Genomic DNA, 26,175 nt, shown 5'->3' with positions numbered 1-26,175 from the left:
CTCTAGTCACTATTTTAAAAAGCCTTTGCATTCATCTCCAGTGGGATTACAAAGAATGATGCTCAAATTTCAAATGAACAATTTCAAAATGGTCTAAACAAAAGGCAAACTTCTTTATCTCGCTGATACTTTATCCAGATCACCCAGAAATACAATGAAACAGCTTAATGCAGAGAATTTTGACTTTGATGTCATGGAAATGTATAATTTTTCTACCACGAGACTTGATGACCTTCGAGATCATGCAAAGACTGATCCAGTTTTGCAAAAGCCCAACCACTTCATCATGTTGGATGGCTGTCGAAGCAATTTAGTATACCGCCTGAATTGCAAACTTTTTTCTTTACAGAGATGAGATGTTGATGGAAGATGGCATTATTTTCAAAAGTTCTAAAAGTGTTATTCCTGCTTCCTTATAATGTGAATATATCCAGATTTTGCATTGTCATCACCAAGTTTCCGTATCTACCAAAAGAAGGGCAAGAGAACTAGTATTTTGGCCTTCTCTAGCAAAAGACATTGATAATGTACTTTCTTCTTGTTCAATATGCAATAGTACTAAACTGCATTCAGAAAGAACCACTTTAGCTAAGTCAAGTTCCTGAACTACCTTAGTCAACAGTAGCCACTGATATATTCAAGTGGAACAATCAGCATTACTTAATGTTGGTAGACGTTTATTTGAACTGGTTTGAGATCGATTTACTACCTAACCTAAAGTCCATTCCTGTTATCACCAAATTGAAACCTCATTTCTCAGTCCATGGGAGTTCTCAGAAGCTTATCTTTGACAATGGTACCCAATTTACCAGTCAGTTGTTTCAGGAATTTGCAAAAGAATGGGACTTTGTACATTACTAGCAGTCCCTAATACCCACAGTCAAATGGACTAGCTGAACGTGTAGTACAGAGTGCAAAGCAATTGCTAGAGAAGTCAAAACATGATAATACCAATGTCTTTTTGAATTTACTCAGTCTCAGAAACATACCCCATGATGATATACTTGGTTCGCCTACTCAGAGACTTCTATCTAGGCAAACCAGAACAACCTTGCCTATCAGTTCCAGTTTATTGAGGCCTAAAGCTAAAAACAACAGAACAATCAAAGCCCAACGGTTCAGAAAGCATTCTTTCCAGCTATGATAATTCAAGCAGATTTCTTCATCCATTGAAAGAAGGAGAGACAGTGAGGATACAAATGGTGAAAGGTTTCGAGCAGATTGGTCAAGTAACAGGTATATGTGCCAAGCCGAGATCCTACTTTGTAGAATCTGCAGGTGTGACGTACAGGAGAAATCGCAAACATCTTCTTCCTGTATCAGAATTGATATTGCAGCATTGTTCCTGTGATACAGACTCTAGATCTCAGAGCAATCCAATCAATGTTCCTGTTCAGAACGTGTCTTAACTCCTACTTCCATTCCTGATTATGTTCCTGATGTCCCCAAGGTTGAACATTTAGCAGAGGCAGTCCTAGTTGCTAGACCTAGTTCTAATTTCTATGTCACATGATTTGGTCGTATTTCCAGACCTAGTGTGAAATACACAGCAACCTGGACATAATTGTTGATATGTATTTAGGGCTGTATAATTGCATGTCAAAGAATTATTTTGTATCAATTGCATGTCAATTAATGTTGCCAATAATGCATGACTCATTTCTCAAAGAGGGAGGATTTAGAATAATGTTTGTGTTGTACCTTTAAGAAGCATTTCCAAGGACAGCACATGCATAAAAACAGCAAGCACATGCTAGCATCAGTGCCATTTTGAGAGTGCGGCCAGATAGTGTGCATGTATAAATGTGATTGCTAGTTTGTTTATGTTTATCCAAGTTAAAGTTACTAAGCCTCAATCCTGATGAGTTTATACAGGTTAACTTCACTTCACTGAAATCCCATTTCACTGAGATTCATTTCACTGAGACCAAATCACCTAAACTTCAAAACACTGACATCTCATTTCACTGAATCTCATTTCACTGACAGCTTAAAATGCTAAATTTCACAAGACTAAATGGAAAACCATACACAAACTCACAAAACTAATGGCTACCTCTTTCCACAACTTAAAAACTACTTATATATCCTTTTAACAAAAAACAGACAATATAAAACCAAACTAAGTGGGAGCTATGCCCCGTCCACACCACAAAGTGGAGGGCTGTGCTCCCCACCCCCCAACTATATGTACTAACTCCAGGTCGCACTACACTGGGGTACAGGGCATATACCTTTCACTTGCCTCACAGTACTCTACATACTGCCACATCAAGTCTATAGCTTACAATTCAGTGAAATGAGATAAAGTGAAATGAGTTGTCAGTGTTGTGAACTTTAGGTGATTTGGTCTCAGTGAAATGAATGTCAGTGAAATGGGATTTTGGTGAAGTAAAGTAGACCCATTTATACATAATAAAGCTGCTTGAGCAGAACCCACAGATGTTCATCTGTTTTATCCTGACCAGACGAGTTACATACAGTAAGCTCAATATAGCTTTCCAACCAAGCATTCCAAATCACGCCCCACCTTGGGTAAAGCTGAAATGTATCCTGTCCTAACAACTCTTCTTGTCTGATGTCCTACCCCAGACACTGTGATGTGCCTATGACGTACTACCCCAGACACTGTGCTGTGCCCATGATGTATTCCCCAAACACTGTGCTGCGTGACAATATACTACTCCTGACACTGTGCTGTGCCCACAATGTCCTACCCCAGACACTGTGCTGTTCCCATCCACATTTCCCCACTCCTTCATATAACAGATGAACTTGTTTGTTGTATTATTTATTGCTTCACTCACTTCAACCACTGTAAAAACTTAAAAATAGGTTATTATGCTTCCCATCTCCTCTACTTTTAAGATAATTCTTTGGTCTTTGGTCTTTCTCAGAACATTATCAGTGGTACTTTTACTTATTTTGTGTAGCCACATGAAGCAATATATGTGGGCACCTCTTGCATATTGTGTCCACTTTGGCCAGAAATCATCCTGTTCTTTCTAGTTGCAATCTCAAGACAACTTATTCAATCACAGGGCTTGTGCTTTCCACCTTACCTCTCCTATTGTCTTATAAATGAATACCCGACTGCTAATACCACCTCCTTCCTTTCCTATTGTTAGCCCTCCTCCCCTCTGCCTCAGTGAAGTTTTTGCTGTTTGCCGTTCTTAATATGTTTAGACTGCTTCTGCCTTCCGAGCTTCCTATGCCTGTCTTTCATTTTTCTCTTGAGTTGATCTATTCTTGTTCTGTCCTTCCTGGATCCCCCACAGCCTTGCTCATGCCTTATTTTGAGCGTCCTTTAGGATTTTCTTACCAACCTGTTCTACTCTGAGCTACCTGCTTCTGTCACACTGCTTTTTATGGCTGAAACTAACAAAACTACATTTCTATCATCAAAATCATTTCTGAAGAGATGCTAATCATGTGACGGTTTGACTAAAGCGGGCTAGTGACATTTTATGCATTCTTATATGTTCTTACTTTCATAAGCTGAATTTTCTTTTGACAATGAATTTAGATATATTCAGCCTCTGTAAAGATTCCATTTTATACTTTTAATAGTGAATTGTGCCAGCAGGTACTAGGAAATGGAGTTAAGTCAAAGCATAAAACTTCAAGCTGAAGGCAATTAATCTAAGTGAGCAAACAAAATGTGCTGACAGTATCAGATTGACAATATTAGATTTCTCTCAGAGAGAAAGCAAATAGAAAGAAAAGCATTAGCATAAGAATAAAAAGATTAACAGATCTTTATAAGAGGCATAGCTTTAGAACATGGCCATCAGAACTAATGGCCCATTATTAGACAGAAAAACAAATGAACATCTATAAGTGGGCATTTGGCAATAAATCAGATGAACATATATCTACATATGGTTTTGCACTTATTCAGCTTGAGTGGTTTCTTCATTACGCTGTGCTCTTATTAGATTTTGAAAGAGGTTGCCAGTCTGTCTGAGGAACTCTAGTAAATAACTATAAAACCTAATGTTTCTAAAGCAGTAAATTGCATGATACAAAATTTCAGAGCAATACTTTTTGAAATTTATATAAAGGGCATGTAATACTATTTATACAATTTCCCACAGACTAGAAACCATTATGGAAAATGAATTTAAAAAAAGAAAGTGTTGCAGACATTGCTATGTATGTCAAAAGAAAATACATAGATTTTTAAACTCTGAAAATTCTATTCCAAAAGTCTAAGATGTCACAAAGGTAAAAGGAATAAAAAAATCACTAAAAAGCAAAATGAATTTGGAAAGTTAAGTAGAATGCCAAATTTAAGAAATGGTAGTAAATTGTGTCAGTGAAGGCTGATAATGCCTTTTATAGGAACATCTGGGAATGAAGACCTTATATGAGGGAGGTGTATCAAGCTTTTAAACATGGGGAGGAGAATGTAGACAAAGGGTGACAATAAGAACCCAGAGAAAATTAGCATTTATTTTATTCAGTATTTCAACAGTTGTTAGTGTGACAATTGTTACAAAAGGAGGAACAGTATTAATGCAGGATGAGGAAGTTGATACCAAGCTATTTTCACAAGAGCATGTTCTGAATTATGCTATAATACTGAAGACAACCAAAAAAGTGAAATAGATAGAATTCAAACCAAACTTTTGTGAAAAGTTACAGCATATGAAGCAGTACATCTCACCACTCTGTAATATTTGGGCTTTTATGAAACAAGAGATGGACAGAACTTCATGCTCCGGAAGCTGGTAGACTTTACTTCGAGTCATCTAACTAGTGTCCCAAGGCACCAGAGTATGGCCCAGAAAAGCATTGCATCTGACCCACAGCCTGCTCCCCCTTTTTTCTCTCACTGAAGAATGCAAATACAGGTCTGAGGACTTCTGATCTAATATCCTCATAATGACATGAGTATCTTTGCAAACTCATTTGGAGCTGATCCTTATATTACTCCTGATGCCATCCAGTTAGAATTTATCGGGCTTCAAAATTACAGCACCTTAAAGAGAACCTTCACAGAGAACACTCTCCTAAATGTTTGCAGACATATATCCAAATATAATGAAAAAATGCTATGAAATGTGTTGCATTTTGGCAGCAAACACTGATGAGAGCAAGGTGCAGCTCTTTTGCAGAATGAAGACTGAAAAGTAAATCAGTATCTGTTATTTTAAAAAAATGCACATCTGGCAGATAAACTTCACACTACCACTTAGTTTTTGCAGACATAAACCATTTGTGCAAGAGTAAGCAATGCCAGACATCACACTACCTGTGGCTTTGCTAGAAACATGGTCATTTTAGGTAACTGCTATTTATTTCTTGCCTTTTGTCATATGATTGTACATTTATTGGTAAATTTCACTTGGATTTTCATAGTTGTGGCACTGTCATTTGCAAAATACTTTCATGTGCATTTGCACCATAACATTTGCACTTTTTTGGCAAGAATATGATTTCTTAAATGTTCTTATGCTGTTAGTTACAAGTTAATTTCTCACAGTCATGGTAAGAATACAAATAATGAATCTGTAACCCTGAATGCTGTGTCATCTAGTCTTGTTCCTATCAGAAGTGGTACACTACTTTGATGCATGTGGGACATGGTAATGCGACACAATCCCAAAACCTTGCCAATTATGATTCATGCCTGCCCCTGAATCAAGAAGGTTGAACACCCCTGGTCTGTATCCTGGTAGTCTGGACTGTAAATGATTCTAAACATTTAAAAAAACAATAGCATATGTTACTGTGTTTAACAAATCATTAGAACTTGTGGTATTACCCAGAACTCAAAAACTATAACTACCCTCCATGAAGACAGGCATTCTTGTCTGTAAAACACATTAAAGCTAAGCTGCAAAAGTTTCCCACTAGCTCATTTGCAGCTATCTTATAGAATTCTGCTTGGAAACATCTCTTGCTTCATCTCTTGCCTCATGCCTTACTTGATTTTAAGCTTTGTATTGTTACAGTGATTCCTGAAACATACCCTTGTCTTTAGTATTGCATTTCAGCCTATTTCTATATAACCATAATGGTCTTCTATCATATAGACCTCCACCTTTCTTGGTGACTGAATACAACTTCTGATCTTGCTCCATTATAATGTCATATCTAGCATCATGGAAAATATATTAGCCTTCTTCAGCCCATAAAAAGAATCCATGATCATGCTGCCTTCAAAGTTTACCCCTCAAATTATGGTCTATATCCCTTCTATACATATTCACTTCAAACCACCATTCTTTCTGCAATGATATTGCCACCTCACTTTTTCCTCTTCTTTAAATGCAGCCTGCCTCACCATTAGTGAATCTCCATTTTCCATGTCTATTAGCCTCTTTGGGTCACAGCTTAATCTACTGTAACATAGCAATTGTAGATCCCAACCTATCCTTAATAGCATACTAAGGATCTTTCCACATTCACTCAGTACTATTGTAGATCCTATTCTATCCTTCATAGTATACTAAGGATCCTTCCACACTCAATTAGTACAACTGTAGATCACAACCTATCCTTCATAGCATACTAAGGATCCTTCCACACTCACCCAGTTCTATTGTAGATCCTATCCAATCCTTCATAGCATACTAAGGATCTTTCAACACTCAGACAGTACTTTTCTAGATCCTATCCTATCCTTCATAGTATACTACGGATCTTTCCGCACTCACTCAGTACTATTGTAGATGCTGTCCTATCTTTCATAGCATACTAAGGATCTTTCCACACTCACTCTGTAGGATTATTTACCTTCCAATGTCCCATTTTACTAACCTTAACTCTCTCCTTTCTGATTGCCCCTTTTGTGCATTCCACCCCATTGGCTAGCTCTGCTGAATCAAAAATCAAAGGCTCTTTTGATACTGTTTGAAGCATTTCCAAAACTCATTTACTCCCCATTTGTTAAGAACATTGGTTACCATGAGTTCCATGCTGTAGGCAGTCCCAAATTTTCCACTTCCAAAAGAATTTCATCCCTCAGTCCCCTCTATCACTTTACCCTGTTTATATCTTCTGACTTTCTACCCACCCCACCCCCTCCACCAACCCTCTAACCCCAGTTAAATTTTCCATCCCTTTCTAGCTATTGTATATCCAGGTCTATATATTATCCTTTCTCCTAATTTCTCTGACCTACTTCTTTCATTAAAATAACGCTTTTTTATTCACCCTTCCACTGCAGATTTGTTTGCTTAATTTTTAAATTACACCATAGCTTCCAGGGGCATGCCATCCATTATCCACATTCTAATTACTATCCTGTTAAAAAACTTTCAGATTTCTGCTATTGGTACATTATTCCTTAACTTGCTTCACTACTTACTATCTCTGTACTTCACATCTCATACATGCTTAAAATCTCATAGTATCTGCCTAGCATGTAATGCAAGTTTTTATAATCCCTTGAATGGCCAATACACTGCTGTGGTATTACCTCGTGTATGAGAACCATGATTTCCTTACCATTCTATCCCAGTGGCAACATCCTGAGAATTTAACTAATGTAGTCATTCTCTTGGCTAGAGATAAACTCTCTAATGGAGTCACCTCACATAAATGAATGGCCAGAGTCCTGTTCCTGTTGTGATTCCTGAGGTAGAGGCAGATATGAACCAGTAGGAGGCTAGAGGTATAATTTAGAGCAATGCTGAAATCATGTCAAACCAGGGAAGGACAGGGGAAGAGCACAGAATTAGCAATATTAGCTACTGTTCCTTTTAGTTAAAATACGCATATTAAATGTCAAGCTCCCATTCATGCTTACATAGGAACATAAAGCTTTGGATTGGCTACTTCCCTTTTTCATTACTATGTGTTGCAAGCCCATCTGGTAATGTTTCCTGTTTAATTGGGTTTAAACAGCTGTTCTTGCTTTTATCTCTGATGTTCCACTCTGCTAAGCCACCTACATAACTAGGCATCTCTAGTGGTGGTACTGAGATTCAATTCTGTTCTGCATCCTGATGCTGTCTTACTATCTATCACATGAATGAGAGGAGAGCTTGTAGAAGATACATTCCTCAGTTGTTTCTTTTTATTCCTGACTCACATCAATTTCAGGACTTACACCTATGTTAATATTCATGCTGAAGTTCGAGTGACCACTGACGTAAAAAATGCATTGGACCTTCTCTTACTCAATTCAACAGTATATAATTTGAATGCACTATGTTCTAACTCCTCTCAATTGACTTTAACTTCTTTACAGTATGTTTCTATGGTAGCTTCCACTGCCATAGAGTGACCTTATTATCCAGCACTTTCCCATTATAAAAAGGCTCTCAGCTTGCTGCTGAAAAGATATACAAGTCCCTTCCATCAAATGACAAAAATGCTAGGATGGAATCACTTAAGCATAGGTCCAGTCTGACTCAAGTACCATATTAACTCATTAAAAGCTTTTCTTCTCAAGTGAAATTTTCACAAACACATACTCACTGTACAGCAATAGTGAAATGTTCACATACACATACTCACTGCACAGCAGTAAACCCCTCCCTAACCCCACTGCTTTTCTTTCAATCTCAAATTAGTGAAGGGAGAGTAGCATTTGAATATAGCATACCTTTGGTGAGCAAGATTTGTGGTAGCTTTTAACCAGTTGCGTTTTGTCTGTTTATAGATCTAAACTAAGGTGCAGCTTTGGTATATTCTTCAGCTACTATTCCTGAAAGGGATTTTGTTATTGTTTTGTTTTTATTTTATCCATTTGTTAACAAGATAAACCCACTGGACATGTATCCCTTTTCAGGGGCAACCAATAAGCACAAGCTGGTCAAGTAACTTGCTCTGTATCCCTGACTAGAGGAAGCAGGTCAATAGCAGTTCAAAGTCTTTGTCCTCTGAGCAGCAGGCAGACATAGTCAGTCAATGCCTTCTTGCAATGGTCAGTCAATGCCTTCTTACAAATCCATAAGGTGAAGGTTATCTCTCTGTGACAATATTGTTTTTAACTCGGTCATTAATAATAGAAATATTTGAGTGTTGTGATCTGATTACTTTTTTGTCTGCTCTTTCTACATTTTCTTAATGTCAGCCATATCTGCTACACTTCTTGTAGCACTCCTTTCAGTTCCCACATTTCTATTGTCAGAACACCCAGTTTCTTTAAGATATTATCAAGTTTAATATGCAGTTTCCTGTGCCTCGAAACAGCCTTCAAACATCAATGTCTTTCTAAATAACCACTGATCTCCCTTGCTGCTCTTTGGGAAAATACAATATTAATATTCTAGGTACAGAAAATGAATTATGCTGCTATATTTTCTGGATTAAAAGTCATAATAGACCTTTTAATCTGGCCTGAGTAATTGGAGAAAATACAAAATCACTTGAAAAAGAAAGCATTGCTAAGTACTTTGAGTTCATGATGACATAAAATGAAGACAGCATGAATACACAGCAGAAAAACTGTATCAAGCAAATCCTATAGGTTTCTTTAATTTAATCACCAAATTAATAAATGAGGGGTGGGTATGAAGGTAGTATATCTAGTGCCAGAAAAAAAGATTACTGCGACATTTAGCAAATTATGAAATGGGTTACACGATGATGACTTGGGTTAAAAATTAGTTGAACAGCAGTTCACAGAAATAAGCAGTAAACAGAATATCTAGAGAATTAAAAGGACTGTGTTTTGTGACAAACTATCTGGGATATGTATACAAGTAATATTCCAGAGGGACTTAGTGAGAGAAAGTTATGTTGATTTGCAGGTGACTCGTAGATTTCCAAGAGATCTGATGCAAAATGTAGGGCAGGCAGGATAAAAGATGCCTCTGTAAAGTCAGAGGCAATGTCATATGTATGCCAGTTTCTATTCAGGGCAAGCAAGCGCAGGAGGATGTATACTACCAAATAAAAACCGAAGAGATGGCTGAATAGTTAAGGAAAAGAAGAGTCTCTCCATGATTATATCAAACATCCAAATATGGGGAGGTGGTATGATAAGACAGATGGTGGATTCTCCAGAGTCAGATGCATTTATAAAAAAATTCTTCCAATATATAGACAGTTGATCAGTGTAGATTTCTATAGATCTTACTACTGCAAAGGCATTGACAGTACTTGTGTTACAGACAGAAGGGCAATAAAAAGAGGTTGCTAGGGGTACAAGAGAAGTCATGTGAAGAACAAAGTTGTTGCTTCTTTTGGCTTTTCCCGGTTAGGGGTCGCCACACCGGAACTCTGGTCCGCTAATGATTGGCAGTAGATTTTTATGTGCCGAGTTGTCAGCTCTGATGCACAACCTTCAACGAAGGTATGCCCATTCACGCATGTCTCCACACAGAAGACGCTCTAGCTGAGAATCGAACAGGACAATGTCATATTGTGAGGCGATAACGCTACTGCAGCACCACCACTGCAGTTCCATGTGAAGAACAAAGTAAGGGAACCTAATCTGTGTTTTCTAGAATAGAGTACTGAGACAGGGGGCATGACAGAAGAGTTTAAGAATGGAAAAGGACTTAGACTGAGAAGGTACTACTGTTCACTATGTAAGAACTAGGGAGACACAAGGTAAATTTAAGGAAAGATAGCTCAGGAGCAATGAAGAGAAGTATTTCTTCACACAGAGAGCAAGGGGAAGAGAAATAAACATGTAAGAAATGACCTTTCAAATGAAGTCATGAAATCAAAAATAGGGGGAATTCAGAAATGACTGGGATAGATATAAAATGCTTCTTGTGGTCTGTAGGTAACATGGAATTCAAAGAAAAATATCACGCTTTGTCTTTACCAAAGAACTAACTTTACTGAAACTTTGTTTTAATGCTTTCACAATAATCATGTGGTGAAATGTTAAAAGTCATGTGATAAAAATAATCATGACATTTATAAGACAAAATTATATACCTATATAAAATGGAGTGTTTCTTAGAGCTTCATTATTTCTAAATTTGTCTTAGTTTTTAAGATGAAAGCACTAAAACAAATTTCCAATAAAGTAAGTTCTTTTGTGAGGGCATAGTGTGGTTTTTGTTCTATGGATTTCTGTTTCTTTTCTGTTACGCTGTGGAGCCACTTCTCAGTTCTTTCTACCTCCCAAAAGACATGCTGGCTGACTGGCTACTCGAAATTATACATATAAGCTGCATTTACATTTTAACTTGTGGATTGCAGTCAAGTAATATAATATCCACTAAAGCTTATGGAAAGACCAGGAGAAGGAGATGAATATAACTGAAGGAGGTAGAGAGTTTGGAAGAAATGTTGGATGTAGGACCATAGCCATAACTAGGTCAGGGTAGATGGACTGGTTGCCTCAGGTGTACAGTCAGCAGATTTGGTGGGACAGGAATTCAGTACTGACTTTCAGAAATGAATGCTGATACTGCATTTGTGGTCAGGGTTGAAACACTGAAGTGCTCAGTGTGTGGTGATAGGTTCATAGGTAGGTACTAGGCTATGGGCCCTAGGGCCTATACAAGCCCAGCCAAAAAGGTACCCTGGCTTTTGCCACCCAAGAAAATTATTTTCCTGTGCCGCTGTCAAGCAGAGCCACAGAAGTGATCACCGGGGTGAATTTCCTAGTTCCCATCCAATCATCAAGATTTTTCTTGAAGAGTACTAATGAGGAGCTTTGTTTGATATAGATAGGTAGTTTATTCCAGAGTATGGGAAGCCTCTGGGACAGGAATCTATCCCTCCGGCATGTCCTGTTTATTGTGGTGACAAGATTTATGTCCCTAGAGCGTGTAGCTTGGAGGGATTGGGACTTCTTTAAGTGGAGCATGTCCAACAGCTCTAGGTTTGACTTAGCTTTGTTTGTTAGGCAGAGATCACCTCTTGAGTAGGCGATATGCGATGGAGTAAAGCTGGAGTTTTTTGAGATGGTCTGCATAGGGCATCTGTTTGATTCCGGTAATCCTCTTTGTGAGGTATTTCTGCTGCCTTTCCAGTTGTTGTAGATGTCTTGTGAGGTACATATCAAAAGGGGTGTTGTACTCTAGAATGGGTCTAATGAGTGGTGAGTAGAGGGGAACAATGACCTCTTTTTTTCTGGATGAGAAACCTTTTGTGATGAGGTGTGCCATGTAGAAGGATTTCCTGACTACTGTGGGGATGTGATTATCAAAGGAGAGACTACTGACCACCTGTGTCCCTAGGTCTCTTATCACACTTTCGGTGTTAAGTATACTACCGCCTATGTTGTACTTCATGGGTACAGAGTTTTTACCAAAGGGGATGATAATGCACTTTTTGGCATTGAGCTTGAGGCCATGGCTATGACACCAGGCATCTGTCTCAGTGAGGCCCTTCTGTAGGATGTCCACATCATTAGGAGTTTTGATTATGGCTCCTAGTTTGCAGTCATCTGCAAACTTCATTAGCCAAAAACCTTCTGTGTTAGCCTGTACTTCAGAGAAGTAGATACCAAACAGGAGAGGACCCAGGACTGAACCCTGTGGTACTCCACTTGTCACTGGTCTGAAGTCAGATTTGGAGTCTGCTACTTTCACAGTGTGGGTTCTGTCAGTGAGCCAGTGAACCAGTTGGCAACCCATCTTGTGACATATAGATAAACTCACTATAAATCCCTAATTCCAGAGTGGGGGATGGTGTCAAAAGCCTTGGCAAGATCTAGATAGATAGGCTGTGTGAACCACCTTACCCTCATCTACAGCTTTGGTGACTGCTTCAAAGAAGTCTATCAGGTTTAGGAGACATGATCTGCCTTTTACAAACTTGAACTGGGTGGAGTCAAGAGTTTGGAGATTACCAATGTCTTTGTTTATAAGTTCCATGATGATACATTCCATGGCCTTGCAGACCAGGCTCATCAGGCTAATGAGACGGTAGTTCCCGGGGTCCGTAGTGGCTCCCCCCTTGTGGAGTGGGATAACCATCACTGTGCACCATTCAGCGGGCACAAAGCCTGAGATGAGTCTATGATTGAACATGGTACTTAGGTGGGGTGCCAGTTCATTCTATAGTTCATGTAGAACGCAGCCTGGGATGTTGTCTGGTCCCATGGATGCTGTGTTCTTGGCTTTGGAGAGTGTGGTTTTTACCTGTGCAGCCGTGATTACGGGAACGTTGCATTCTTCCAGTATAGAGATGGGCTCTTTAGGGGGTGAGAGGGGGGTAAAGTTAGCACTGAACCTATCTGCCAGGATGTTGGCAATATCAGTTGGATCTGTATATTTAGTGCCATTGTGCTGTAACTCAGAGCAGATCCGAGTGTTGCCATTGAGATTCTTGACATAGCTATAGAATGCTTTGGGGTTGTCTTTAGAATCAGTGGCAATTTGTTTTCGTAACTAGCTTTGGAGGATTTTATCAGGGATCGCAGCTTCTTACTGAGGCTGACCAGGGAACTCCTCCACTCATGGGATTTTACTCTCTTTTGCAACAGTTTCTTCCTTCTGTTGTATAGTCTGTTTATGGCAGGGGACCACCAGATTGGCTTCCTTTTTTGGAGGATAGCGTCTTGGTTCTGTTTGGAATAGCATGATCTATGCACTCGTGTAAGTGCTTATAAAGTGCAATTGCGTAGGATTCAGTAGTCGTAACTGTATTGTCCATCTGCATGGGTGCCATGAAGTTCAACACATCTGTTTTAAGAAGCATGAAGTTGGCTTTGGAGAAATTTTTTACCATGGTTTCCTTAATGGGATGTAGGGGCAGGATGTGGATATCAAGGGTAATTAGCTTATGGTCGGATCAGACCAATGAGGCATTGACTTCAGGTGTGGAACACCGGTCGCTCATGTTGGTAATGACTAGATCGAGGATATTGTTGCCCCTGGTGGGGGTGTGGATAAGTTGATCCAGGGCATTGGAGTTTATGAGTTCCAGAAAGTGTTGAGTGAAGGAGTTGGAACATGAGTAGTTTTCCCAGTTAATGGTGCGGTAGTTGAAATCACCCATTATTAGGGTGTTTGGTTGAACCCTAATATTTTCCAGTACATCAAGAAAAGAGGAGTGGGAATCCTGGGGTATGGTGGGGGATCTGTAGCAAACTACAATTTGGATTGCAGTTTTGCCCAGAGATAGTTGCACTTGGATAACCTCGGCTGCATTATGCTGAGCAACTAGCCTGGAGGTGTGGATATCCTTAAAGAATATGGACACACCTCCGCCTTTGGTGTTCCAGTCCAGGTTACATGGCCGGAAAGTGTGGTATGCGTTATAGCCTGGTAGTGCAGGGGTGCTCTCTGGAGCCTTGAACCAGGTCTCAGTCACTGCACAGATATCGATGTTCTCCATTTTAAGGAGTGCCTTGAGTGAGTGCATTTTGAGATTTAGACTTCTAGCATTGAGTAGCATCACCCTCAGTTTTTGTTTGCCTGTTCCTGTTACGGTGGGTGAATTTGTCATTTGAACCTTATCTAAAAATGGCACTATAGGGGCAGCAAGAACCTTAGCCAGTATCTGGAATCCCAGGGGTGACAGGTGCAGGCCATCTCTGGCAAAGCATCATGGTCTGTTGACCATGATATCCCAGGCAGACAGATACTGGATCCCTTTAGAATGACACCAGAGGCTTAGCCAATTGTTGAAGTCAATCATTTTGTCCTTGTACTCCGGTATCATTCTAGGTGATGGCAGAATTCTACTCAGGGGTAGGGTCATACCTGCCTGGGCTACAAGATCAGAGAGCCCTTCCATGTCTCTTTTCATGTAGTCTAGGGAGGTACGTCTCAGGTTGTTCACACCAACATGGAGAATGACAGAGTCATATTTGTACTTATTGTGGAGTGACCTGAGTGTGTGGGTTATGTGGTGGATCCTGGCACCCAACAGGCAGCTGACAGTAACCTTCTCCTTGTTTACCTGGTGAGTGGGACATCAGTGTGCCTGACTACAGAGTCAGCTATGACTAGTGTGTGGGGTATGTGTTTTGCCTTATTGGCTGTGGTTCAGTGGCACACTGAGTTTGTGTGTCATTCGGGTTGTGTGGGGGTGGAGGTTGCTTGCATTTCTGCTTTGGACATCTCTGTTGCTTGAGGAGATTATTATTGAGAGCCTCTGCAAATGTTTTTGTGTTTCTATGTGTGGATTTTGGCGGTGTAGATTTAGTGAGACTATGTGATGAGTGTGGTGTGGTGCAAGTGTTTACCTTCTCCTCTTGACTGTCAAGTTCAGTTCTTGGTTGGAGAAAGCTTTACCTCCAGTTTGGCTAGATAAGTGCATCTCTCACAGGTTGTAGTGTTGGGAGATAGGAGGAGAGGGTAGTCTGTGTACATGAGGCAATTTCTACATTGCCCCAAGATGCCCAGATTCATCAGATAGACAGGAGAGAACACTGGGAGCTGACCTTTGGACATGCCTGAATAAAAAACTATTTTCTTCTAGATAAGTGAGGAAAGTGAGTACAAGAGCTGTTTTTCTCTAAGCAAGTGAGGAAAGTAGGTACCAAAACTGTTTTCCTCTAGGTAATGAGGAAGGTTGAGTGCTGTAGTAATTAGAAGGTTATTTGGTGCTTACAACAAGTTCTGAACAAGTGCTGATCATGAATACGCAAATTCAAGTGCTAAAACTAAGAATCTGTATCTGGACTAAACTAGTTACAGGAAAGGGGGGAAACAAGTGCAAATGCAGGCTTTTAAATCAGAAAGTTGAGAGAAATGGAAAATCTGCCCAAACGGCCAATAGCTACAATTTCTGGGCCAGAACCACTCCTTATGTGGTAGATAGGTTATCTAGTGCTTACCACTCCCACTGATAAGCTAGAAGGCTTCCCTCCAACACAGAAAGCTCGGGGGGGGGGGGCTCAGAAGCTTACATACAGTCCTGGATACAGCAAATCTGTATCTGGAACACTAGTTACAGGAAAGGTAGTTAACAGGCTTAGAATTTTTTTTTATACCGAAAAGTAGCTAAAACAGCAGTAAAAACAATTCAAATGCAGTGCAAGCTAGCACCCTTGAGTATGTAGCAATGTTAGACCAAACAGTTTAAAAAATGCAATTAAATTAAAAATGACTAAAAACAAGTGCAGAAGGAGTCTATTAGGTAGAATGAGGTAAAGAGCAGCCACTGGGGATGCACAAGCCAGTGCATTTCTTTGTGCCGGTCCCAAGCCCGGATAAATGGGGAGGGCTGTGTCAGGAAGGGCATCCAGCGTAAAACTTTGCCAAATCTTTTCATGCAGTCACCAGTTAATATTTGTATACTAGATCAGTTGAGGCCCGGGTTAACAACGACTGCCACCAGTACTGTTAGCCAACAGGGTGCTGGTGGAAATTGGGCTACTGTTGGCCGAAGGAGGAGAAGAAGCGGAAGGCATGGCCGAAGGCAGGAAGAGAGGAGAAAGGCTAGGACTGTGGTAGTGAGGGTCAGAACTTTGAATGTTGGCAGTATGACTGGTATAGGGAGAGTGCTAGCTGATATGATGGACAGAAGGAAGGTTGGTATATTGTGTGTGCAAGAGACCAGATGGAAGGGGAGTAAGGCTAGGTGTATCGGAGGTGGGTTCAAATTGTTTTATCATGGTGTGGATGGGAGGAGTAATGACGTAGAAGTTATTCTGAAGGAACAGTATGCGAAGAGTGTTTTGGAGGTGAAAAGGGTGTCGGATAGAGTGATGTTTATGAAGCTGGAAATTGATGGTGTAATGATTAATGTTGTTAGTGCATATGCTCCAAAAGTTGGGTGTGCAATGGATGAGAAAGAAAAATTTTGGAGTGAATTGGATGAAGTGGTGATGACTGTACCCAAGGGTGAGAGAGTGGTGATTGGAGCAGATTTAAATGGGCATGTTGGTGAAGGGAACAGTGGGGATGAGGAAGTGATGGGTAGGTATGGTGTTAAACAAAGGAATGCAGAAGGTCAGATGGTAGTGGATTTTGCGAAAAGGATGGATATGGCTGTGGTGAATATGTATTTTAACAAGAGGGAGGAGCATAGGGTGACATACAAGAGTGGAGGAAGATGCACACAGGTCAATTATATCTTATGTAGGAGGGCCAGTTTGAAGGAGATTGGAGACTGTAAAGTGGTGGCCGGAGAAAGTGTAGTTAGGCAGCATAGGATGGTGGTTTGTAGGATGACGTTGGTGATCAAGAAGAGGAGGAGGAGTGTGGGGGCAGCACCAAGGATCAAATGGTGGAAATTGAAAAAGGGTAATTGTGAGGTGGAGTCAGGGATGAGTTAAGACAGGCACTGGTTGGCAGTGAAGAGTTACCAAATAGCTGGGTAACTACAGCAGAGCTAGTAAGGGAGACGGCTAGAAAGGTGCTTGGTATCACATCAGGACAGAGGAAGGATGACAAGGAGACATGGTGGTGGAATGAGGAAGTACAGAAGAGTATACAGGCAAAGAGGTTGGCAAAGAAGAAGTGGGATTGTCAGAGAGATGAAGAAAGTAGACAGGAGTATAAGGAGATGAGGTGCATGGCAAAGAGAGAGGTGGTGAAGGCTAAGGATAAGGCATATGAAGAGTTGTATGAAAGGTTGGACACTAAGGAGGGAGAAAAGGACCTGTACCGATTGGCTAGACAGAGGGACCGAGCTAGAAAAGATGTGCAGCAGGTAAGGGTGATAAAGGATAATGAGGGAAACATACTCACAAGTGAGGAGAGTGTGTTGAGGAGATGGAAAGAGTACTTTGAGGAGTTGATGAATGAAGAGAATGAGAGGGAGAGAAGGTTGGATGATGTAGGAATAGTGAATCATGAAGTACAATGGATTAGCAAGGAGGAAGTAAGGATAGCTATGAAGAGAATGAAGAATGGAAAGGCTGTTGGCCCAGATGACATACCTGTGGAAGCATGGAGGTGTTTAGGTGAAATGGCAGTGGAGTTTTTAACCAGATTGTTTAATGAAATCTTGGAAAGTGAGAGGATGCCTGAGGAATGGAGAAAAAGTGTTTGGTACCAATTTTTAAGAATAAGGGTGATGTGCAGAGCTATAGTAACTACAGAGGGATTAAATTGATCAGTCACAGCATGAAGTTATGGGAAAGAGTAGTGGAAGCTAGGTTAAGAAGGCATGTGATGATTAGTGAACAGCAATATGGTTTCATGCTGGGAAAGAGCACTACAGATGCGATGTTTACTCTGAGAGTGTTGACGGCGAAGTACAGAGAATGTCAGAAGGAGTTGCATTGTGTTTTTGTAGACTTGGAGAAAGCATATGACAGGGTGTCTAGAGAGGAGTTGTGGTAATTGTATGAGGAAGTCAGGAGTGTCAGAGAAGAATGTAAGAGTGGTACAGGATATGTACAAGGGTAGTGTGACAGCGGTGAGGTCTGCGGATGCTTTTAAGGTGGAGGTGGGGTTACATCAAGGATCAGCTCTGAGCCCTTTCTTATTTGCAATGGTGATGGACAGGTTGACAGATGAGATCAGACAGGAGTCCCCATGGACTATGATGTTTGCAGATGACATTGTGATCTGTAGTGAGAGTAGGGAACAGGTGGAGGAGACCCTGGAGAGATGGAGCTATGCTCTAGAGAGAAGAGGAATGAAGGTCAGTAGGACTAAGACAGAATATATGTGTGTGAAGGAGAGGGAGGATAGAGGAATGGTGAGGATGCAAGGAGTAGAGGTGGCGAAGGTGGATGAGTTTAAATACTTGGGGTCAATAGTTCAGAGTAACGGTGAGTGTGGAAGAGAGGTGAAGAAGAGAGTACAGGCAGGATGGAGTGGGTGGAGAATAGTGTCAGGAGTGATTTGTGACAGACGAATACCTGTAAGAGTGAAAGGGAAGGTCTACAAGAGGGTAGTGAGACCAGCTTTGTTATAAGGGTTGGAGACAGTGGCATTGACAAAAAGGCAGGAGTTTGTGCTGGATGTGGCAGAGTTAAATATGTTAAGATTTGCACTGGGTGTGACGAGGGTGGACAGGATTAGGAATAATTATATTAGAGGGTCAGCCCAGGTTGGAAGGATTGGAGACAAAGCCAGAGAGGCAAGATTACATTGGTTTGGACATGTGCTGAGAAGGGATGCGGAGTATATTGGGAAAAAGATGCTAAGAATGAAGCTAACAGGTAACAGGAAAAGAGGAAGGCCTAAGATAAGGTTTATGGATGTTTTGAGGGAGGACATGCAGGTGGTTGGTGTGACAGAGCAAGATGCAGAGGACAGGAAGAAATGGAAACAGGTGATCCGCTGTGGCGACCCCTAATGGGAACAGCCGAAAGATGATGATGAGGTAAAGAGATGGGACTGGGGGGAGTGTCCCAGATCAAATCTACAGTGGGGGCAGACAACTGCAAAAGCCTCCAAATTTAAACAACAAGACAGGAATAGGGAGGGTGGGTAGGGGAAAACCAACACCTTCAGCAGAGATCTGAAAAACTATACAGTGAAGCAAAAATAACAGTGCACAACTCTGAAGTCAGCCAGCAATGATATAAAATTAGTCAAGTTGATAAGCTACTTGTTAAATTAGTAGCATTTCTGAATAGAAGAGCTTTTTTGGCTTCAACTTTGGGAAGGAATTGCAAGAAATATGAAAATGGCAAGGATTATTAGAGTGAGAAGATAGGATGTCAGTAAATAAAGGAATCAAAATTGGTTACTGCTATCGGAGATATGGAAAAGAGAAGTAAGTCCTCGAAGAGTTGCTTGGAGATAGGATGAAATTTTTAAGGAAAAGGAGATATACAAACTGAAAATTTTAAAGGAGGCTTTTGAATGTTTAATTGGTTCAAGTGCTCTCACATGTACAATACTAGTTTGTGGCTTGGTCAGTCTTAATAGCTAGATTCAAGCCTTGTTTTGATGTAAGTTTTTATATGTCCACTGAGAGTTTATTCCATCATTTGGCTATGAAGATAGTTCAGGCTGAGCCTCCTTGCTTCTTGACAAGTGGTTTGACTTGCACTAAAGACAAGGGTGTGTACTGAACTGAAGCACAATCATCGGTAACACTTAGCAGTTAACGGAGTGCAGGACACTGCAAGCCACTATCAACTCTGTGAACACTATGTGTAATAAGATTAATAATAGCTACACAAATTTCCTTAACATTTCACAGTGGCAAAAGTCAGAAGCTATACCAGAAACAAAGTATACAATCCTGTTGTAGGCTAATTCAGGTATTTGTGAAGTTGTTGTTAAAAGGTTAGTGAATGCATGTGAAGCGTACAGTAGGCTGTGAAAAAGTAAAAAGAGCTGTTGTCATTCTGGTACAACTGGTTACAATAGCCTTGGTCCTGTAGAGCATGCCAACCTTTGGCTACCTTTATTAATTAATTCATTTAGTGTTGATATCAACGCAGGTGTACAAAGCACAACCAATATATTTAAGATTGCAGAAATCAGTATGTATTTTATGTACTGAAAAAATATTAGTACTCTGTTCTATTTAGTATACACTGTCTTTTCAAACTGTTGCGAGCATGATTATTAGCTTGAATAAAAAGCTGCAAGAATGATATGAAATATAAAGAGCTAATTTAGAAATAGTATAAAATGTAGAAAAATAGTAAGTGTGCTGGCAAGCATATATAGCTCAGTTAGATTTTGGCATCCATGTAAAGGAGTATGTTATTGAGAAACAAAGTTTGTAAAAATAACTGCACAGATGGCAGCTAGAAGGACATCAAAGGAAGTAAATGTAACATCAAGCAAGATAACAGATAGTGCTGGAACACCATGTTTCAGATAACTGAGTTTCCTTGGACCACCGAACTTGAGCAAGGACAAATCATAAATTAAAAGAACAAAGAAAAACTGTTACACAAAGAAAGAACTGTTATACATCAGACTTTGAGAAAAATATCAGACCTTTTGGTATAAATATGAGTGTGTGTAAACAAGCTTTGGGAATTTGCCATAGAGAACCAGGAAAAGTTGAATCGTTTAATGAATTTCAGCAGAAGACATATGTCTTCTGCTGAAATTCATTAAAGGATTCAACTTTTCCTGGTTCTGCGTTCCTTTCTTGGACTTTGTTTTTCCTGGTTTTGTTGGTTTAGGTTTATCATTTTTTTAATTTGCCATAGAGAGCTGACGTCTGTGTTGCATGCTTGTATATCTAAAAGGAAAATGTGGCAGTAAAGCGTATTAACTGAAATGGTTTTCTTCGTCTATTTATTGTACTCAGTACAATACAGTAATAAGACTAGCTAATTACAACAAATAGTTAAACAAACTGTGCTATGCATGCATGCAAATGCAAGTAACAGCAAGAAACCAACAGAAGACGTCATATAATTTTTCAATGGCGAGCCACAGTTGATGGACTGAATGGCTTCTTATTCTGACAACTACAGCCTATTTTTTATTTTATTCAGTTCGTATGTTCTGTTCCAGTGCAAACGTTTGCCCCCTTCTTCTGTACAGTATCCAGTAACAGAACAGTGCAACTCTGCAAATTCCACAGGTCCTGCACATTTACACAACTGAATCTGCCAGCTGTGTTTGACCTCGAGTGTTGCAGACCCTCCCCAAATGGAATGATAAAAAAGGTATGTTTTACAACATGTTAGCTTTTGAATAATGGGTTAATTACACTACAGGTGCAGATGCATGAAATGATTCTTTGACCAAATGTTTTTGGACATTTATTCCTAAGTGTTTTAAAACATTTATTCAGCTAAAAAACGATCCTCTCAACACTCAGCTGTAACGGATGGCAGCAGTGTTACACAAGGTCAACTATTAACTACTCAGTTTTTAGATAATTTTAATATTACCATTTCAGACAAAATAGTTGAACAGGCAGATCACTTTCAGTTGGCATATCAGGTAGTGTTTAATAAATGTGATGAGGATATGATGGATGAAGACACTCAAGTAGAGCAAGTGAAGGGAATTCCAGGTGACATTAAGTGCATTTATCAGGAAACTTCAAAACATTTGCATGATTTAGTGTAAAGGTTAATGAGAGGCAAGACAACGTGTGATAATGGCAATCTTTTTTCTCACCATGTCTTCGTATTAGATGAAGACATGGAACCTTTTCAAGTTGTAGAAGTCCGTACAAAAGGGCGGGGTCGAAGCCATTGGATAGATCAAGGACAACAACGGCAGCAGAAAGTAGCTTCTGCACCTCTGGCTCCAACGGATGCCGGAGAATAGGGGGAAAAAACAAAGTTCTACAGTGTTTTTGCTGTAAGCAAACTGGTCATTTCAAAAAGGATTGTTCATATTACAGGAAATGAAGGGGAGGATTGTTCATATTACAGGAAATGGAGGGAAGTTCAAGAAAAGAAGGATAAATGTATTAAGCAGGTTAGAGATGGAAATACAGGAAAGCAACAAGTAAAGGTGCAAAGGCCCTATAACCAGGGAAAGGATAATCATAAGATAAAACAAATGGCATCACAGGGGATATATGTCTGGTAGATTGTCCAGAAGATTTTCAGGCCCAAACACCTGTTAATCCACAATATGCAAAAGTTTTAAAAGCAGAAGTTACAAAGTTTAAGTATGTAAATGACAGTGAAGGGGATGACAATGAAGGTGAAGAGCAAGTGGTACAGTTACAGTTATGTGCAGTTGAAAGAACGTCAGATACAGATGACTGGGAAAATATACAATAGGGGTGTTTCCCCCACCCAAGAAGTTTCTTTCCTGGCATCTTTTATGAAGGGGTGGGATGGAAGGCCCCTAATTGATATTTGGGTGGAGGGGACCCTATGGAAAAATGTATTACTGGAATCTGGAGCAGCTGTTTTAGTTACTAGCCGACCACTCCCACCAGATCCCAAAAAAGAACATGCATTTCAGGTTTTAATGGCACTGGCTGCATAGCAGTGGGTAGTAAAAATGTTTTCATACAGTTTACACAAAATGATACAGGCATACAAGGATCTTTTTTGATGCACCCTTCATGCGCATCGACCATTATAGGTATGGATATTATGAATAAAATTGGTTTGGTCATAGATGTACCAAATTGCATAATATGGAAGGGCGCAGAAGGATCTTCATGCTGCACCATACAAATAGATGAGACACTGAAAAAAATGCAAGGGGCAGTACATGCAAATGCACAGGATGCATGGCAGTCCTTACAGGTGCAGTTTCCGCTTCTGTGGTCACAAGGATTGACAGATTCTGGAAAACTAAAAATTCCAGTAGGAATAGGAAATGAATGAGATTTTATACCACCTTTTCAAAAGCAATACCCAATACCAAAAGAAGCAGAGGAAGATATGCAAAAGTGCATAGCAAATTGGGAAACAGCAGGCATAATAGTAAAATGTGAAAGTCCAACAAACGCGCCCATTTTGGCCAGTTAAAAAACGGATGGCAGTTACAGGCTAGTCATAAATCTGAGAAAAGTTAATCAATACACTACCCCTAGGGCACATGTAATTCCAGGAGTTCTGGAATTAGCAGCTAATATAAAACCACAAAGCCAGTGGTTCACAGTCATTGATCTGGCAAATGGATGTTTTGCCGTGCCACTAAGGAAAAGGGATTGGCCCAAATTTGCCTTTACCTTTAACAATCAGCAGTATCTTATGATGCAGTTACCACAAGGATTTTAAAATAGTCCGGTAATTTTCCACTAAACTGTAGGCAAAATTCTAAGTGAGTTAAAAGAAGACAGATCAGTGCTTCATTACATAGATGACATACTGGTGCAGTCAGAAACAGTAGAGCAGCATTTAAAAAAATTGAAAGAAGTTTTCAAAACACTGCAGGAGGCAGGATTCAAAGTGAAACATGAAAAAACACAGTTTATTTCACAAGAAGTCAATTTTTTAGGGACTATTATCAAGTCCATGGGAAGATCCACATGTGCACAGAGAGTACAGGGTATCCTACAAATGGAAAAGCCCATGACCATTTCAGACTTACATAAATTCATGGGTATTATGAATTACAACAGAGAATTCATTGAAGATTATGCACAGATGGCAGGACCTTTGTACAACATGCTGTCCATGCAAAAAAATAATGGCACTCTAGAATGGAGTGTTGCAGAAGAACAGTCTAGAATGGAGTGTTGCAGAAGAACAGTCTTTTCCAGCTATAAAAGAGAAGTTGGCAAGGGCTACAGAATTAATAGCACCAACCTCAAAGTTACCATTTGTTTTACAAGCGGCGGCAGGAAAAAGCACACTATCAGTGGTATTATTGCAAGAGTGTCCACACGGGGGAGATAGGAGATCGCAAAAAACTTTAAGGCCACTTACCTTTTGCAGCCAAAAATGTCTCCCGTAGAAAAGGGATATCACCCCTGTATTCAGCAATTACCAGCTATATATTGGGGAATCAAACAGACAGAATATCTAACAGTCTTTTCATCCATAATAGTGCAGACACCGTATCACGCAGTGCAGGTACTTATAGACAGTTTCGAAATGAACAAGATTACTGATGGTATCAGTCAAGCAGCATTTGCTAGGTGGACGACTACTTTCAGCACAAAAAAGATAATCATTCAAGCAGGAGAAAAATATTGTTTGTCGAACTTGCTTGGGTATGAGGGAAAGCAGCATAACTGCATTGACAATCTGATGAAGCCAGAAAAATCCCCCATCTCACCAGACTACAATCATTTTTTGCCCTCTGTCTTTGTAGACAGAGCTAGGTACTGGGACAATGGACGGTATGTGATGGGATTTGCTGTACTACCAGAAAAAGAAAGTTTGGGAGTTCCAGAGTTGGTGCAGCTCCCAGGTCACATGTCAGCTCAAAGGGCTGAATTAGAAGCAGTACTGTACATGCTACAGCATTACAATCCTGTTGATATTTACTCTGACAGTGCATATATGGTAAACTCATTACGTTTACATATGACAGTTTGGGCTAGTAGAGGATTTGTAGACAGTGCAGGAAAACCACTTAGACATGCAGAGGTTTTGCAAAATATATGGAAAATCATATAGCAAAAGAATGTACAAGGGCAGTTCAGCATTTTAAAGGTAAAAGCCCACCAAAAAACAAATTCAGAAGTGTTCAAATTAAATGCAAAAGCAGATGTCTTAGCCAAACAGGCAGCAAAGACAGGATGGCAGTTGTATCCTGATTTAAAATCAGCCAAAGCAATACAGCACGTTAGTGTAGTAGATTAGGACAGGGATATCACTGAAGAATTAGTCTGAATTCAGAGGCAACAATGTTTAGAAGAGGAGGCTAGTCAATGTATAATTGACGGGGTCCCACCTAGAGAATTCTCGGTTTATCATACTACAAAAGGATTACAGTTACCTTATGTGCCATATCAACTAGCAAAACAGTTAGTAAAATGCAATCATCAAGTGCTAGGACATGTAAGTAGTGAAAAGCTATGGCCAGTGGTCAAAGAAAAGTATTGGAACTCAGCTTTAAAAAAGCTGCATAGTATAGCTTCAGAAGAGTGCTTAATCTGTTTACAGGTTAATGCCAAAAGTAAAACGCCTCAGTTACACAGGGTCATGCCAGCAGATGGACCATGGTACGCGGTTCAAATCGACTATGCAGGACCATTACCACCGGCAAAAGGAGGGTATGGCTACTTGTTAGTAGTAGTAGAAGATGTATTTTCAAAATGGGTAGAAGCAATTCCTACCAAAAAAACAACCACTAAGGCAACAGCAGAAGCTTTATGGAAAAACGTTTTTTGTCATTTGGGATGGCCACGGGTTATCGAGTCTAATAATGGGCCAAAATTTGTCAGTCAGCTGATCAAACAAATGTGTATTTTTTTAGGAATACAACAAAGATTTCATGTACCCTACCATCCACAGTCTAACGGGATAGCTGAGAGAATGAACAGAACCATTAAAGAGACTAAAAAAAGCATGTTTGGAAAAGGGACGAGATTGGGTGCAACATTTGTCTGGAATTTTGTTAGGGGTAAGAGCTACCCTAAACAGCAAGACAGGGATTTCACCATTTGAAATCATGACAGGCAGGAAAATGCCCATACAACTACCTTTTGATCCAGAGATTGGACATAATAGACCTTTGTTAGCAGTAGCACAACATCAAACATGGTTAAAAGACATCACAGAGCAGTGTGAATACTTGGCAAGGAAGCAAGCATTCCATTTATGGTAAAAGGTCCCCATAATGCCACAGGAACAACAACTTCCCTTTGGAACAAAGGTATTAATTAAAATGTTTCAGACAGATGGTCCATGGGATAGCAATTGGCAAGGACCTTTTGAAGTAATAGAACAAAAAGGGCCTTTGGTCTATAAAGTCAAACAAAGCAGAAAAACAAGACCTTGCTAGTTCACACGGATCAAATAAGAGTCATTGTTTGTAGTGATCAGCAGCAAAATGCATCGCCTTTAAAAGGAGGGGGAGCAGATACTCAATAAAGTTTATGTTTCTG

This window comes from Protopterus annectens, chromosome 10.part0 (assembly GCF_019279795.1).
Source record: "Protopterus annectens isolate FY-2018-M chromosome 10.part0, PAN1.0, whole genome shotgun sequence".
NCBI lineage: Eukaryota > Metazoa > Chordata > Ceratodontiformes > Protopteridae > Protopterus > Protopterus annectens.
Note: the sequence above shows the minus strand (reverse complement) of the source record.